Source organism: Macadamia integrifolia, chromosome 14 (assembly GCF_013358625.1).
Source record: "Macadamia integrifolia cultivar HAES 741 chromosome 14, SCU_Mint_v3, whole genome shotgun sequence".
In the NCBI taxonomy this organism is placed as follows: domain Eukaryota; kingdom Viridiplantae; phylum Streptophyta; class Magnoliopsida; order Proteales; family Proteaceae; genus Macadamia; species Macadamia integrifolia.
In genome coordinates, this window is record NC_056570.1 from 14,671,047 (window position 1) to 14,676,062 (window position 5,016).

General features: G+C 38.6%; 1 non-coding gene across 1 annotated transcript; it reads left to right on the forward strand.

The window, feature by feature from the left end:
* Window positions 1–4,544: 4,544 nt before the first annotated feature.
* LOC122062196 lies at window positions 4,545–4,651 on the forward strand. The gene has a single exon (XR_006134825.1). It is a non-coding gene; the product is annotated as a small nucleolar RNA R71 (small nucleolar RNA).
* The last annotated feature ends 365 nt before the right edge of the window (window positions 4,652–5,016 follow it).

Sequence of the window (5,016 nt, forward strand, 5' to 3'; positions counted from 1 at the left end):
CTCAGATAGTTGGAGCCTACGATGAATTCCCGCATCAGACAAATCAAAGTTGAGCTTCTTGATGGCCCAAAAGGCCTTATGTTCCAACTCAACTGGTAAGTGACAAGCTTTCCCATACACCAAACGGTAGGGAGACTGGCCAAGGTCAGTCTTGAATGCAGTCCGATGGGCCCACAAGGTATCAATGAGCCTAAGGAACCAATCCTTACTATTGGGATTAACAGTTTTCTCCAAGATTTGTTTGATCTGCCTATTAGACACCTCCACTTGGCCACCAGTTTGGGGGTGATAAGGGGTAGATAACTCATGGGTGATCCCAGACTTTTTCATTAAGGCCTCAAAAGGTCGATTACAAAAATGAGCACCCCTATCACTAATTATTGCACGTGGTGTACCAAAGCGGGAAAAAATGTTCTCTTTGAGAAACTGAACCACCACTATGTGGTCATTAGATTTACAAGGTATGTCCTCTCTCCATTTAGAAACATAATCAATGGCCAAAAGTATGTATAAATTCTCAAAGGAATTAGAGAATGGTCCCATAAAATCGATGCCCCATATATCAAAAATCTCAACTACCAAAATAGGGTTGAGGGGCATATGTTCCTCTTATTAATATGGCCAAAAGACTGACAGGCGGGATAAGCCTTGTAAAAATAAAAAACATCTCTAAAAAGAGTGGGCCAATGAAATCCACATTGGAGAACCTTTGCAGCAGTCTTCTTAGGTCTAAAGTGTCCACCACATGCATGATTATGATAAAAAGAGAGAATGGTATTTTGCTCATGATCAGGAACACATCATCGATAATCTGATCCAGGCATATCTTAAACAAATAAGGATCATCCCAGAAAAAGTGCTTAACTTGGGAATGAAACCTATCCTTATCTTGGGTGGACCAGTGATTTGAAGTCACACCTGAAACTAAGAAGTTGACAATGTCAGCAAACCATAGTTCACTGGACACTGCAAATAACTGTTCATCTGGAAAGTTCTTTTTGACAGGAGAATCGACAGTCAAGGAATTGGGAAGCCGGGATAAATGGTCTGCAACTAGATTTTCAACTCCTTTTTTATTCCTAATTTCTAAATCAAACTCTTGCAAAAGTAAAACCCACCTAATGAGACGGGTTTTAGCATCCTTCTTCATAACTAGGTATCTGAGAGCAGAATGATCAGTATATACCACCACATGTAAACCAACTAAGTAAGATCGAAACTTTTCTAATGCAAACACAACAGCTAAAAATTATTTTTCAGTGGTTGTATAATTGATTTGTGCATCATTTAAGGTCCTGCTGTAGAGTAAATGATAGTGGGCAACTTATTAATCTTTTAACCAAAAACGGCTCCTAGGACAAAATCTGAAGCATCACACATCAGTTCAAAAGGTTCAGTCCAAATAGGTGGTTGAACAATGGGTGCATTGGTCAACTTCTTAAGTTGTTTGAAGGATTATAGGCACTCATTAGAAAACTTAAAAGTTTGATCTTTGGCAAGTAATGAAGTGAGAGGTCGGGCTAACTAACTAAAGTTCTTAATAACCTTCTGTAGAAGCCCGCATGCCCTAGAAAAGACTAAACGTCCTTAACAGATTGAGGAGGTGGTAAATTATCAATTAAATCCACTTTAGCTCTATCTATCTTAATTCCCTTCTTGGATATTACATGGCCTAAAACAATACCAAATTTAACCATAAAATGGCATTTCTCCCAATTCAAAACCAAATTCTTAGATATGCACCTTTTCAAAACTAGAGAAAGATGATGAAGACATTCAAAATAGGAATTCCCATGAATTGAAAAGTCATCCATAAATACTTCTAAGAATTTTTTGACCATGTCAAAAAATATGCTCATCATGCATCGTTGGAACGTAGTAGGGGCATTGTAAAGCCCAAAGGGCATACGCTTGTAAGCAAATGTTCTATAGGGGCATGTAAAAGTAGTCTTATGTTGGTCCTCTAAAGCAATTAGGATTTGGTTATAGCTGGAATATCCATCAAGAAAACAATAGTATTCATGTCCAGCTAACCTCTCTAATATCTGGTCAATGAATGTCAATGGGAAGTAGTCCTTCTAGGTTGCCACATTAAGTTTCCTGTAGTCTATGCACACTCTCCACCCTGATTGAACACGGGTTGGAATTAGTTCATTATTGGCATTGGGAACTACAGTCACCCTAGATTTCTTAGGCACTACATGAACTGGGCTTACCCATTGGTTGTCAGAAATAGGATAAATTATTCCATGATCCAAGCACTTTAGGATCTGTTCCTTAATGGCTTCCATCATCGTTGGGCTAGCTCTTCTTTGGGGTTCCGTGGATGATTTGGAATCCTCCATAAGGTGTATATGATGTTGCACAATAGAATGGATTATACCCTTGATATCAGTCATGGTCCAACCTAGGGCTTCCTTATTATATTTTAACACTTTAAGTAACTCCTCTTCTTGACTAGAAGTCAAATTTGAAGAGATTATTACAGGAAAAGTCTGGTCAGGCACTAGGAAAGCATACCTCAAATTAGATGGTAACTCCTTAAGATCTTGCTTAGGGGCTTAACTATGGAAGGTTTGGGAATGGAATTAGAAAGGGGTCCTAAGGGCTTCACAGGTATGTGAAAACTCAAGACTTCAGAAAAGAAATTTTCACTATCATCATCCAATTCATCCATACACTCTTGAAATTCTGAATCAAAATTAATATCAAAGTTGGTAATTAAATCATCAGAAAAATACAGAAAATCCTCAAGCATATTGATCTCTTCTTCTATATGTGGTTGCTTACCTATCCTAAACATGTTAAACTCAACATTTTGATTATCAAAAGATAATCTTAGGAAACCATTTTGGTAATTAATTAATGCATTACTGGTAGCCAAGAATGGTATTCTTAGAATTATTAGGATCTCATCCATGGTTGAGAAGGGCTTGGTATCTAACACAATGAAATCAACAGGGAAAGTAAATTCCCCCACCTTTAGTAATACATCCTCAACCATCCCTTTAGGAATCTTAACAGACCTATTTGCCAACTGAAGAGTAGTTCCAGTGGTTTTCGATTCTCCCAATCCTAGTTGCTTGTACACATGGTAAGGTAAAAGATTTACACTTGCACCAAGGTAAAGTAAGGCATGCTCAATGTAGGTGTTGCCTATGACACAAGATATGGTAGGGCTCCTCGGATCCTTATACATGGCTGTTATAGGCTTAGTAATTATAGAATTAATGTTACCTGTCAATAATGCCTTTTTGGGCACACTGGTAGTGATATGTTTGTGAATACACAAATCTTTCAATACCTTTGTATAGGCAGAGATCTGGGATATGGCATCCAAAAGAGGGATGTTCATTTCTACCTTTTTGAAGACTTCTAAAATTTTATCCATGGAAGTAGTCTTCTTTTTGTGTATCAAGCAATTAGGAAATGTGACAGGATGAACATATGGACGGTTAGGGATTTGCCCTTTTTCAGAAGAATCATTTGTGGTTTTCCTAACCAAATCATCTTTAGGTTCATCAGACGTACCTAGAACAAGAGGCACACTTGTGTTCTCAACTGAAGGAGAGTTAACAGGAGTAATAGATGGGGATGATTTAGGAACACTCTGTTGGTACTCTCTTCCACTCCTAAGGGCATAAACAACATTACATCAGTTAGAGGGCCCTTGTTGGGTCTGACCTTGTACTATATTCAGGGGTGCATTAGTTGGTGCATGTGAACTAACAGGCTGATGATGCCTAGGGTTATGCTCTGGTTGACTGGGTAAAGTTCGTTTCTCCCTCTCACGCATAATTGAGATAACTTAGGTGAGTTTTCTCGTAAGATTTTGATGTCCTGTCATGAGGAGGGCCATATTTTTTTCCAAGTCACTTATTCTATTTGTCTCTCCAGTGTTAGTAAACCTAGAGGGTTACTGATAAGATGATAGGAGAGAGGCCCTAAGAAAACTAGCCTGAGGTCTTACATTTGACCTAGAAAAATTATTTTGGGAAAAAGATTGTTGTGCAAAGGGAGGCCTTTGGGGTCCAAGTTGACCTTGATTATAAAAATTGGAAGGCCCTGCATGGTTGCCCTGATTCCAAGAGAAATTTGAGTGATTTCTCCATCCTGGATTGTAGGTGTTACTATATGGATTATTCTAGTAAAAGGCATTAACACTATCATTAGAAGTGTCCCCAGAGGTGTTGGGGCATTCTTCTATAACATGTCTAGGGGACTGGCACTAAGCACAAATCTAAACCAAATTGACTGATGATGGCTCTCTAGGAACAATAGCCTCAATCCTCTTGATTAGGCTATCCAAATGGGTTTCCTTGGCTACTATCCCATCCACAAAATCTCTTTTCCCTCCTATAGTTCTTTAACTCTCTTGGGTTGATTCCCACTCACGGGTTTTGTCAGCTAAGACAAGTAAGAATTCCCATGCCTTTCCTTCATCTGTAAAGGATGTGAATCCCTCAGGGCACATAGACTCTATCATTTGTTTAGTTGGATAATCAATACCCTTATAAATTATTTGACATAAATGCCATAAGTCTAGGCCATGGTGAGGGAATTCTTGGAGTAGATCCTTGAATCTCTCCATAAGTTTGGAAAAGGACTCACTAGGCTTTTGCCTAAACTGAAGGATATCACTTCTAAGCTTATTGGTCTTGTGAGTTGGGAAAAACTTCTTAAGGAAGACAACTGTGAATTGTTCCCATGAGGTTATGGAATTTTTGGATAACCCATACAACCACTTCTTAGCTTGGTCTTTCAATGCAAAAGTGATAAACCTAAGCTTAATAGCAACATCAGAAAGCTGTTGGATCTTAATTAGAATGTATACCTCTTCAAATTCCCTTAGAAATATGTATGCATCCTTAGATGTCAACCCATGGAAGTGGGGCAACAAAGTGATGTATTGAGATTTAAGTTCAAAATTATTACCCTGGGCTTGTGGTAGGACTATGCAGGAAGGTTGGGCTGTTCTAGCGGGGTAGAACCTATCTTTAAGAGATTTAGGTGGAG